Source organism: Cavia porcellus, unplaced genomic scaffold (genome assembly GCF_034190915.1).
Source record: "Cavia porcellus strain 051 isolate PalLab524CR breed Dunkin Hartley unplaced genomic scaffold, mCavPor4.1 scaffold_17, whole genome shotgun sequence".
In the NCBI taxonomy this organism is placed as follows: domain Eukaryota; kingdom Metazoa; phylum Chordata; class Mammalia; order Rodentia; family Caviidae; genus Cavia; species Cavia porcellus.
The window spans coordinates 55224824-55238168 of NW_026947500.1; the positions used below are offsets into that span (position 1 = coordinate 55224824).

General features: G+C 35.0%; 2 pseudogenes; one reads left to right on the top strand and one right to left on the bottom strand.

The window, feature by feature from the left end:
• Nucleotides 1-690: 690 nt before the first annotated feature.
• Nucleotides 691-1646, bottom strand: LOC100716977 (olfactory receptor 5T2-like; annotated as a pseudogene).
• A 10456-nt stretch (nt 1647-12102) lies between these two features.
• Nucleotides 12103-13046, top strand: LOC100717253 (olfactory receptor 5T3-like; annotated as a pseudogene).
• The last annotated feature ends 299 nt before the right edge of the window (nt 13047-13345 follow it).

Below are 13345 nucleotides of genomic sequence, written 5' to 3' on the forward strand. Positions count from 1 at the left end.
GTTCTGTTTAATTAAATGAATTGTGATTTTGTTGTGGTCGCCAAGTTTAAGTACTATCCTGATAAATGCTGATGTCTGAAGGCTTCAGATTAAGGAACTGGTTGTATGCCTGTGCCCTGGATGTATGTATGCACTGAAAGTGGACTAGCTTCCCCATTTCCAGTCAGCCCAGTGATGACCCCAGAAATCTGAAAACAACAATGACGTGATCTCTGTGTGGTGAAAAGTAATAAGGAAATTGCTTCAAATTAGAGGTAAGCACCATCACTCCAGGGAAAATGGTCTGGGATTGTGGAGCAATATTTATTTCCTATTGATATCAAAGTTTTGATTAAGCCAGGAGCCCAAATTATAAAATTATTAATAAATGTGGTTAGGAGAAACTATCAAACAATGTAGAGAGGCTAAGGAGGGTGCACGGTGTGTTAAAGTTTGCACAGTCACAGGCCTGCATGTGCACTTTGTGCATTTCAGCTGCACCAGCATCTATGTATGGAAAGACATACACATATTGTAATGAGCATTGTAAAAAGCAAATGAGTGATATTTTATCTCTGGTTTCAGTGCATCACTGGAGAGAATTGCTTAGTTCTTTGTTTTAAATCGTCATCAAGGAGAGACTCATATTAGTAAACTGAACATGTTCATCATATTCTCTTTTTATTGATATACAAAACCTCAATTTTAATTTTAGAACAAACTTTGGGGTGAAAAACGTACTTTATTCCTAAACTGGTTTTCCTGCTTTCTCATTGTCTCTTTGATATCTTTGTTCCTCAGACTGTAGATGATAGGGTTCAGTATGGGACTGACAGTGGTGTACAATACGGACACCACCATGTCGTGCTCTAAGGCACAGCTGGAACTTGGTCTCATGTACATAAAAAAGCAGTTCTTGGCAAATGGACACTGAAGTTAGGTAAGAGCCACACATAGAGAGGACTGTTTTCCTCCCTTCTGCAGAGTGTGTTCGGAGAACAGTTGACACGATGAAGCCATAGGAGATAAGGATGATTAGTGCAGTAAAGATCTCAATAGAGCCAACAAATTAAAAAAGTAGCAGCTGTTTTGTGTGAGTGTCAGAGCAAGAATTGTGAGCAGGCAGGGAGGTCACAGAAGATGTGTTGGGTTACATTAGATGCACATAAGATCAGACTGAATGTGGCCATTGTGTACACAGTGGCATGTAGGGTCCCCCTGAGACAGGAAGGGGTGATGAGCAGCACGAAGACCCTGGGTGTCAGGCTCACAGAATACAGGAGCGGGTTGTAGATTGCTACACAGCGGTCATAAGCCATCACTGCCAAGAGAAAGTATTCTGTGACTCAGAACATCACAGCAAGAAACATCTGTGCTGCACATCCAAGGAGTAGAATGACTTTATCCTCTGACATGAAATCTACCAATATATTTGGGGTAATCACCAAGCAATAGCAGGCATACACAGAGGACAAGACACTCAGAAAATATTACATTGGGTTGCGCAGCCAGGAATTCCCAATGACCAGCACAATCAGCCCTAATTTCCCAGGAGAGTGAAAAGGTAAACTGATAGAAACAGGAGGAAAAGGATGAGCTAGATGCTCCTCAAGATTGTCAGTGAGTCCCTTCAACACAAACACGGTGACTTCAGTGATATTCTTCATGCTGCCACATCACAGAACAAACCTGAAGATACCTCTGAGTGATATATCATGTTTCTAGGAGAGAAAGAAATCCACTGGCATAATAAATAACAGCAATGCTGTCTATATATGTATTTCCAAATGTAAACATGTATGTTTTTGTGTGCAGACAGCACATCATTTCCCAGCCATAGATCCAAACAGTGATTATACAGTAGGAGAGCTCATGTCATTCATTGCATAATCAAATATAAAACATATGCATTTACACATTTAGTAAATTAGTAACATAAATCTTAAATCTCACATCAGTTAGTTAATTATCTAGTTTCATATTAAGTCACATCGAAAGACAACATAACTGATAATGCAACAGCTGTTATATCAGGAGTATAACACTAAAATAGAACAACAACTCCATGTCTGCCGTCAGTTGTGTAGCATGACTTAACGTATCATCTTTAAAGTAAAAGCATTAATATTTATTTTACAGGACTGCAGTAATATTTGATGGAAAGTTATCTTGTACATTGAATCTTTCAAAAATTATAATTATAAAATAAACTAAATTTATTGGCTTTACTGGGTATTCTAAAGTATTAATTCAAGGAAGGACATTTAGAATTAAGATTTTGGGGCTGGGGATTTAGCTCAGCAGCATAAGTGCCCGCCGTGCAGCGTGAGTTCAATCCCCGGTACCGATAAAAAGGAAAAAGACAAAAAAAAAAAAGAATTATGATTTTGTTCTTCTGCAAACTACACACACACATATATATATATATATATATATATATATATATATATATATGATTTTTAAAATTATGCATGCAATTTATCACTATTATGGTTTCTACAGTACCAAGAGCTTACATTTGTTTGAGTAATTAGGAATTTTAGCTAAATTATCAGAGGCCAGTTTTTCTATTAGCTGAGAGAATAAAAGTTATATTGGTATAAGAAAATTATAATGGCACATAATCAAAGGATTCATATTTTAAGTAGAAGTAACTTTGATTCTTAACACGAGTAATAAAGGATCAATTTCTAAATTAAATGTAAATCTGCTTCAATAATTTTCACCTGGATAGAAGAAGTAAAAGCTCCAAATATCTTTGATTTTATGATGAAACTTTAAGTTTGCTAAAGATAAGAAAAGTAACAATATCCACTTATTGAGAACTTGTTATAGGAATGGGTTTTGTGTATATTATGTTGTTTCACATTTAGAGAAACTTTTTTGGCCAATAATCTTAGGTTCAAGCTAGACATGGTGGCACATGTCTGTAATCTCAGCACTCAGGAAGCTGAAGCAGAAGGATTGCCGTGAGTTCAAGGCCAGCCTGAGCCACATAGTGAGTATAAGACCATCCTGAGATCCAAAGGGATTTCAAAGCCAGCCTGGACTACACAGTGAGATTGCATTTGCAAAAACCAAATAATAATGATAATAATAATAATTCCAGAGTCCAGACTGAGGTCCTAGTCTTATGTAGCATACTGCACCCTTACCATTTTCCCTGTCTTTAATATACCATGGCTTTATAGTTCCCAAAGAGAATTAAAGCAAACCATGAGTCTTGATGTGTTTTGAGATTTTTAAATAACCTTGAGGAATATGAAAGACATAGTTACATTAAGTAGATGACATCACTGTTACAGATTTTAAGTGATTACAGATTGTTTTCATTATAATATCGAAATAGATAATGCCCCAGAGAGTTGACTATGTCAAATGGTTCATTACCCTCTTTTCATAAGTTTCATAGTTTTTTTCTTACTTCAACCCACACCTGATCCAGATAGGTAAGTCAAAGCACAATTCTCAATATGCATGAATTTTTGAAAAAATATTTATCAGAGGATGATAAGAAATACACAGTAATTTAAATCAGCTGCTAGATTATGTTGCTAGTAAAACAAGTACTGATTATCTTTGATTTAATGGCAATATGTTTCTTTTTTTTCTTGAGATTTAACATGTTGAATGTATTCTTGATTTCTTTTTGTAGATTCCTGATTGCTTATGATTTGAACTGGAAAAATCTCCTTCCATCTGGAAAACAAAAGCATATTCTTTATTCAGATCATCCTTAATTATTATCACAAGTATAAAATGAATATTTTCTTTTGTTACTAGAAAGTGTTAATTTATTTGTGAGACCTTTTTCATAAATCAGAGATCAATGAATACAGTCTGTTTACCTATTCAATAAGCAATAATTAAAATTGTTTATACAGTGTGTTTAAAAGTAGAAGTGTATAATACAAAAATAAGTTGTTCTTAACTTTTTAGCCCTCTAAAATTGACTCCAAATAATCTGAATATTTGTCTTATTGTGGAAGAGCAATTCTGAGTTTAACTATATGAATGGTTTATTTAGATTATTTTCATTCACTTTCCCCTGGAGGAGAAAGCCCACAAGAAATGCTCCAAGGAGAATATTCCCCAATTACTTTCTAGACAACATAACAGCATGATCATTTATTTTCTAAAAACAGGATAAATTGCCCTGGAGAAAGATTCTACGTGTTGAAATTTCTAAAGTGAATAGAGTTGTTTGGCATGTAATTAAAATAATGTCATACAAAATGTGTTTTAAAATGTTGCAATTTTTGTTAAGAAATTTCAAGGCCAGATAAAATATGACATGACTTTGATATTAGGTGATAGTTTCACTTCCAGATTCCTCTAAGTGACAATATAAGTAATTTTCTGCTGCAACTAGTGAGAGATCATGGCGAACAGCAACAATGTCACACCCCCTGTTTTCTGCTATGGGACCGAGCATAGCAGGGCACAATGATTCCATTGCATGATACTTTCCATCTACTTAAATTATAAACTGCAGTGTCTGGAGGACACAAAGTGAGACATTGTGCTCATTGGGAATTACTAATCAAATAGAAAACAAAAAGTGCTTTATGTTTGGAGGTAGTGAAAAATTTACAGTTTAGGATTCACAAGACATAATTTTTCACATGTTGGATATGAAAGTTATTCAGAGGAAGTACAACTGTGTGTGTGTATGTGTCCATCAATTCATGCATCCCTCCATCTGTTCACTCACACAGACATAGTCAATAATCACAGGGAAACAGACAGGCAGAAAAACACACTCAGGTGCTTGCAGGTGCATGATATACTGAACAGTGGCAGAAAAGGGAGGTACAGAGGAATTTCTTCCCCAGATACACATGATGTGAGAAAAGTTGCCAACAAAAGATTTTAAAAATTATTCATGAAATTTGATTTGAAATTTGGGGTAGTAATATAATTTGCAAAATTGTGTGTATATTTTAATCAGAAATTTATAAAAGCATTTACTATATACAGACAAAATTGGAACATAATACGAGGTAATAGCACCATGAAGAGAAGCACATATAAAAAAAGGATGAAATGTAACAAGTAATATTTCAGGGAGATTGTATAATATACCTCAGTGAAGATAAGACACTTGATCCAAAGTATAATAAAGCACTGAAACATTAAAATGATATTTCTTAGTAGTGAATTTCACTTAAAAATTAGCAGACAACAAAACAAATAAGCCAGATACATAAGTGTATAAATCAGGATTGATAAACAGAATCAAATAATAACAGATAAATGAATGAAACAGACAAATCAAGCAGCAACAATAACAAAAAAGTGCCAAAATGAAAACAAAAACACTCTTTATTCCCATAAATCCACCAAAATATTTTATAAAAGAGAAGGTTGAAAAATTTTTCAGCACTGTACTAACAAATTCAATCCAAAAGGACATTTGAAAAGCTATTGGCTATAATAAAGTGGAACTGTTTTTAGGGATGTAAGGATAGCTCAACAAAAAATATAAATTCGGTACATCACATTAACTGACTGAAGAAAAAATCATGTCATCATTTTAATAAAAAAATTTTGATAAAACTTAAAATTTCTTCATGATAAAAACATTGAAATAATGATTAGAAGAAGAAGACTGTCTCAATATGATGAAGGCCATTTAAAACACAGCAAGATTTAACATTACATGGAATGTGGAAGTAAACCTGAAGGAATTCTCTCTAAGATCTGAAACAAGACAAACAGGCTTCTTAGCGTTTGTTTTACTCAGCAATACTAGAATTCTTATGCAGAGCGCACAGATAAGAGAGAGAGAGTAAAACAGAATCCCAGTTTGGAAATAAAAAGGTGAATTGTCATTGTTTGCAGGTAACAGTATCATATGTGTAGAAGACCCCAAAACCCCATCCAAAAATATTAGAATAAATGAATTTTGTAAAGTTGCAGAATACAAAATCAACATACATAAATTAATAACATTGCTATATGTTAGGAGTGAATTATCTGAAATAAAAAGCAAGGAAACCATCCCACATGTTCATGCATTAAAATAAACAATATTATTTTAAAAAGAAACATGCTACTGAAACAGATTTTCAGAGCCACTACAATTCTTATCAAAATATCAGTGAAAATCTTTGCACAATTAGGAAAAATTCTAAATATTATAAGCAAAACTCCAGCCCAAAATGATCACATAACTAAAACCAAGTTGATCAGAATGAACACAGCAGGAAGTATTGCACAATCTGGGTTCAAAATATGCTGCAGAGCTGTAGCAACTAAAATATCATGGCATTGGCTTAAAATAGAAAGAGGAGAGAGATTCCATAATAAATCTATGGTCAAGTGTCTTAACATAGGTATTTAAGCACATGCACTGCAGAAGGGACAGTCTACATAATAGACTTAACTGTGAAAATTGTATCTCCAGTGGGCAACCCAATCTCTGGGCCACGTTGTATCTCTCTTAGACAGAAATATTGTTTCTCTCAATAAATTCTTTGTGGTCGTAACCTCTATTGGTCCTAGAATTTATTCCTCAATTTTATAGAAAATAAACTTGATTTTTATGACATCTAGCAGGTTGGGAGTATATTTCCCCTTTATCATTGGAAGGTCTTCCACTGAGATAGTTGGACGGAGGACCAACTTGGAAAGGACCATGCACCATGATTCTTTCAACTCCATCAGCTGTCAAGGTCCTACAACCTTCACTCCTGGATATATCACACCAGTCTCAGGTCCTGGGAACTGGACATTGTCTCTGAGTGTGAGCAGCCTTTGAAATGCTGTGAATCCATAGAAGATTTAAGATTGTTGTTCAAGAAACAAACCAAAGTCTTCTGATAAATGATCTAAAATATTACTCTTAGCCTCTTTACTAGTCATTTCGCCATCGAAGGGAGAAGGCATTTCCTTTCTAATGTTGGCAAAGGAATATGTAGACTTGTTACAACAAATGTATTGCTGAATATATAGCCTGTTTCCTAGGTTGAGTACATCAGGATTTCCTTGTTGGGCATCCCCACTTGAAAGAGATGATTATAAATAACCACAAGAATTTATCAGTGAGATACAAAAGAGATTAATGGTACCAGTGCAAGATAGTTGAGTGACTTATAACCTACACTCTTAATGATCCTGGACATAAAGAAATTTCTAACAATGCTATTAAAGCCTCTTTAAAGGTTCTAATATGTCCCATATTAAGTAAGATAAGGGTCCTATGCTGACCTCCAACAACCACAGATACCAAGATGGCAACTTTGAGATATGGGATAATTATCTATGATTAACCTCACTATAGGATATTTCAGCAGAAAGGCATCCTTATATTGGGAACAGAAAAACCACCCTTTCTCTGACCTACTGTGTTAAATACCTGGGGTTGGGGCTGGGGATTTAGCTCAGTGGCATAAGCACCTGCGTTGCAAGCAGGCAGTCGTGAGTTCGATCCCTGGTACCGATAAAAATGAAAAAGACAAAAAAAAAAATACCTGGGGTAGACACCCTCCAAACAACAGATACACACAATAACATTACAGGTTGAGTATTGATTTGCAATGCAATAGTTTAATCCTCCCAGTGGCCCTGATGACCCTCAGATGGGTATAAAAATGTAGGCTGGGATTTTCATGCTTAAAAGGCAGAAGTATCAAAAGTGTGGACAAACCTGGAAACTTATCCCACTACAGCATTAATGGTCCAGAAGCATGTTTTACTGGTATGAACATTTGGCTTCTGTATTTATTCTTTCCCTACAGTTACAAAACATCTTTCAACACATTCAGGCCTTAACTATCTATATGTAGTGAACCTTAAACCTCAATTTGACTGATCTCTCTGTTAGATGAAGAAGCAAAATTAATGAAACAACCCATCCTGCAAAATCAGAAGGCATTAGACATTGTAACAGCCACACAAGGGGACATTAATGCAATTTTAAAAGCTGAATATTGTCTCTACACTTTGGATCCACCTCTAATAACTCAACAGCTGTTCAGGTTCTGAAATTCCTGAACCTTCTCCTTATCCTCTTTGTGGAAAGCTATTACTGGCTCTTCCTGGTAGAAAACTTTGTTGGCTATATTCATAAATATCCTGTGGATCTTGTTATTTGGCCCATGAAAACTTAACTGTTTTTTTTTACCTTTTCTCTTCCAGATATTCTTATTGCCAGTATTTAACATGTTAGACTTTTTTCCTGCAAGAAGCCTTGTGTGTGTGTCTTACTATGTAGAAACATAAAAAATTTCTAAAAATATGTACAAATTTCTTGAGTGGTCACAACATGACATAGAAATTTGCATACTATTTTTAGAAATGTTTACATTTTTAGCTAGATTCAGATCTGTGAATTACGTATGGAAGACCCCAAACTTATGTTGTTTAGGGGAAACTAAAAACCATGGCTTATAGTGCTATCAAATCTCTACTATTATATTAATATATAGGACTTATAGTTACATTTATATTGCTATAATGAGCTTGTTAATATTTCTAAATATGGGTTAGCTTGATTCATTTGTTATTCCCTTATACTGTAGTACTTTAAAATTAGAGGAATTTAATATTTTAAGAAGTATATTGAGTGATCATTAATGAGTGATTACATTACATCATAATTTATGCTTTTGCATTTCCAGATTCTATGTGTTTCCATGGTATTAGGAGACTTGAAAGGGTGATATTTCCAAGAAAGGTAATTGAATTGCAGAGAACTTGTTATCTTCCTGATAGCATAATTGTATTGTAAATGCTGGAACTGATTCTTTTTAACTGCAATTAATATTATTTTTTCTTTTAGTTTCACTGTGCAAAATATATTCATGCAATAATTTTTGACTATGCAACTAATTGCTCCACATCAATAAGTCATTTACTGTTACAAAATATAGATTATGTAGCTTTGTAATCTGAGGGTCAAGTTATCAGGTCCCTGTTCCAGGCACCAGTTATTGGGGTCAGGGCCTAGATCTCCCAAATGTGTGTACAGTGAAGGCTTAACTAAATGAGAAAATTGGCATGATTTTAGTGCTCCAGGAAGATCAGAACTCTCTGCAGAGTTCAAGACTCTCAGGGCTAAGACAGAAAATGTTTCTGGGTGGCCCATATCTACTTAGTATTCAAACAAGGGATTAAAGTGGAAAATGCAGGAAAATTTAGCAGGATCTTGGGAGGGGTTCAAGGACCCCTCCAAGCAACAGTCTATGTTAATAAGGAGAACTTTCCTAGGAGAAAGTCTCTGGGTGAATACCACTACAGGAGTGAAATGCCTACACCCACAATCTCTCTTATTGATTGGCATTGGAGCCAGGTGTCCTCAGCTGTGGCCTAACTTGCCTCCTGATGTGTTCCCTTCTTCTCAGTTCAGCTATACCTTGCACATGCCATAGCCTTGCATATGTATTCAGCTTCAGCGGCTCCAACAATTTACCATGGAAAAAATAAAATTGTCTTGTTATCTGTTTTTTTCTCTGTTAGAGAGTGGCTGTGTGTTGTCCTTGGAGCATTCCTGTGGACTTTAAGGAGAGCACAAGAACTTAACAGAAAAAAGCAAGTGTTTGCTGCATGTTCCTGGCCTTAAACTGCTGAGCAGTTCATTTCTGATGGTGAATGGAAAGACCATATATAGCTTGTGAGATATTTAGACAATATAATGTTGAATTTGAATTGAAAAAGTATGCCTTACTCTCGAAGACTGAGAGAAAATATTTAACTTGATATTATATAGCCAGCTGAATCTCCTATCTTTCAGGAAATATAGTAGAGAAAATATGGAGAATGCCCTACATATATCAGTGAAGAAAGCTATGATTTAAGAGTTTGGTTTAATTTAGTTGAGAAAGGACAATGGTTAGGAAAAGGGCAAAGAGTTAAAATATTTTATTGCTAATTGACACAAGGGGAGAAATGTAGACCATGTTACATTTTAAACAAGTATTGGTTGTATAATTTTGGATTTTTGTTATGGAAAAACAATTTATAATTTACTTTCTAATTAGAGTATGCATATAGTGGACTGTTTAGTTTTTTTTTTTAAATAATGGTTTCATCTAAGCCTGATTGCTTATTGAATGAGTTTAAATATGGGTGAGTGCGATTCTGTGTTGTTTGTTGGTGATGATTTCTGAATTAAAGCATTGCACAAGTGTGGAATTGAAGATAGCAGATAGTGTAAGTGTAGACAGAAATTAGGGCATGAATCACAGCTCTGCTACCAACTGTGTCATTGTGTCATTTTCTGTGTATCCCTGGGATGCATCTTGTTTATCAATACACAGATCCTGAACCAGTCACTTCAGAGCTGCTGTGAAGATTATATAAGGTAAAGCAGAAACAACTTTAATCCTTTGAAGAATCCTAATGATGTGACAGTTGCTATATCATGTTCCCTTCTTTTTAGCTCATTGTTTGTAACATGACTAGTATTTGTATTTTCAGACTTTGAGAATTGAGGGATTGAAATTTTTGGCTTTCCTGATACTCGTTTTGTAAAAAAAAAAAAAAAAAAAAAAAAAATTCTGACTTCTGCATTTTTATCCAAAAATTTTCAATGTGATTTCAGAGAAGCAAAATGACATCAGGTCTAATTTCCTAAAATGCAACATGCCTGAAATATCTGCGTTGTGAGCATCTTAGATAAAGTATTGAATACCTTACTGTAGAAAATTCTTCCAGTTCCCAATAATGCCTTAGGTGATTGCCCTGCTGAGAAGTGATCTAGAACAAAGTGTACTTTGTATCCATTAGCCATTTGATTGCTCCATAGTAAAGAGCAGAAGCATCATTGTTTGCTAGAAGATTATTACCATCAAAAGTTCCTGTGTGCCACTTCCCCATGATAAATCTAGTCAGTATGTATTACGAGCATATATAATTTTAAAAAGGAGGACGTTATTTTAAAATGTTAATTGCCTTGCCTTTTCCCCATGCCCAGAGAGAGAGAGAGAGAGAGAGAGAGAGAGAGAGAGAGAGAGGTCATTTTAAATTCCAGTGTTTTATAGGATATTGGGTTTGCTGAGTATAAGATCATCAGGATAGAATTTTAATGGATATTAAGTGTCATATAAAACCTATTCACAACTGAATGAAGAAATATTTAGTATTCTATTAGGAGCACAATAATTCTTCAAGGATATATTGACAGCTTGACTTTATAATTAACTATGTTGTAGTTTAGTAAGACTTGAAAAGCAGGTTTTCTATATTTTATCCTTAATATATATTAAACTTTAATGAACCATTTTAATATCTCTTATCAAAGAACCCTGTATTAATATAACATTCGTGGAGATGAACAAGGTATTGCAGAAATGTATCTCAAAAATATAACCCAGAACTTAGCACGTGTGAGCAGCATATGAATTGAGATAGTTGCCTTTAGTTCTGAATTATAATTTGGAAAACAATATTGATCTTTTTTTCAAAAATAAAAGGCTGAAACCAATAGTGGACAATGGTTAGGCCTTGATTAAAAAAATAAACAATAAATAAGAATGAAATGATGCCATGTTGTTTTCTCTGTTTTTGTCTTTTTTTGCTAAGAAGGTGCATCTCCATCCAGGAGACTCTTCCATTCTGTCCATCACTGTCCAGGAAGCACTGATGGGTGAACCTGTTGTTCTGAAATGATTCAGTCAGGCTGGACAACCCAGATGACAAACTTAAACATTAATCCAATTCCTCTCATTTTCCAGTACACTAAGGGAATTTATTCAACAGCTCCCACATTGCTTCTTTCATTTTGGATTATGCTGCGTGTGTTGCTTTTCCATACGGAGAAATGAGAACAATTGGAAACTTCGTTCTGCAAACTTTGTATGGAGCCCACGGTGGGGATTCAATCACTGAGGAACTTCAGACAAGGAAATATAACTGCAGGTGAAAATATGGCACAGAAAAGAGCAGAAAGCCATCAAATGAAATGGAAAGATTCTTACAATAGCATGCTTTCAGTCGACAAGTGAGTAACAGAGTTTCTTCAACTTCCCCTAACAGAATAATGAACCGTCTTGGCTGAGACTTCTTCACCTCTGTCTGTTCTTAGCAGTGACAAGGATTTCTCAAAGACTTTCCAAAATGCAAATTGTAGGATCTGTTTTCACCAGACATTGCCAGTAGGATTTACAAATAATAACTGAAATGTCAGGAACACCAAAAGACATGGATTCACATGTGACTCATTTGACTGGTGTCACGGGTGATTTTGACCAGCAAGGTTTCCTATTTGTCCTATTTCTGGCAATCTATCTTATTATTCTAACGGGAAATTTGGGTCTTGTAGTATTGGTCACCAATGATATCCTGCTCTACAAACTCATGTACTATTTTATTAGTGTATTATCATTCTTGGATGTCACCACCAAAATGCTAGTCAGTTTTCTGACAAAAGATAAAACCATTTCATTGCTTAGATGTGCAGCACATATGCTTCTTTTTGTTACCTCTGAGACCAATGAATGATTTCTCTTGATGGCAATGGCTTATGACCTCTATGCAGCCACCTACAACCTATTTCTGTAGTCTGTGGCTATGTTGGCCAAGTTTATGTTCCTCTGATTACCGCTTCAAGCACTGGCAGCATTTTACATACTGTGCCCATATTTACACTGCCTTTCTGTGGACCCAATGAAATTAGGTACATTTCTGTGACATCCCTCCTTTCCTCTCTCTCTTTTTCTGACACTCACACAAACCAGTTTCTACTCTTCTACATGGTGGACAACATTGCAGTGGTCACTATCCTGATTGTCCTGATTTCCTACAGCTTCATCCTGCTGGCCATTCTGAGGACGCATTCTGCCAAAGGGAGGCAAAAAGTGCTCTGTACCTGTGGCTCCCACCTAACCAGAGTGTTCAGTTATCATGGCACAATCCTCTTCATGTACATGAGACCAAGTCCCAGCCATGGCTTGGAGCATGATATGGTGGTGTCCCTATTCTACACCATTGTCATTCCCTTGCTGAGCCCCATCGTCCACAGTTTGAGGAGCAAAAATATGAAAGAGATAATGAGAATCTTCATCAAAAGAAATTGATTTGTAACTCAAGTACATTTTTCAACTTATCTATGTATATATGATTGAAACTGGGAGAAAATCTTGTTTTTAGTTCATAGTGCTTGTAGTCTTAAGATATCTCCAATTAAAGTATTAATTAGTCCTCTAGGAAAGCATGTGAGAAATAGACCTGTATATTTTCAAACATGTGTAGACTCATTGATACTATATAGTCTTTAATATACATACAAATATAATACATGCATATATTTATACATATTGCTTCATTGAGGCTTTGTATAAATTGATTTTAAATAAATGATAAAAATTATGTTTTTAATCTAAATGGTGCTTACAGTGATAAAATTGCACTGCTTTAAATATCT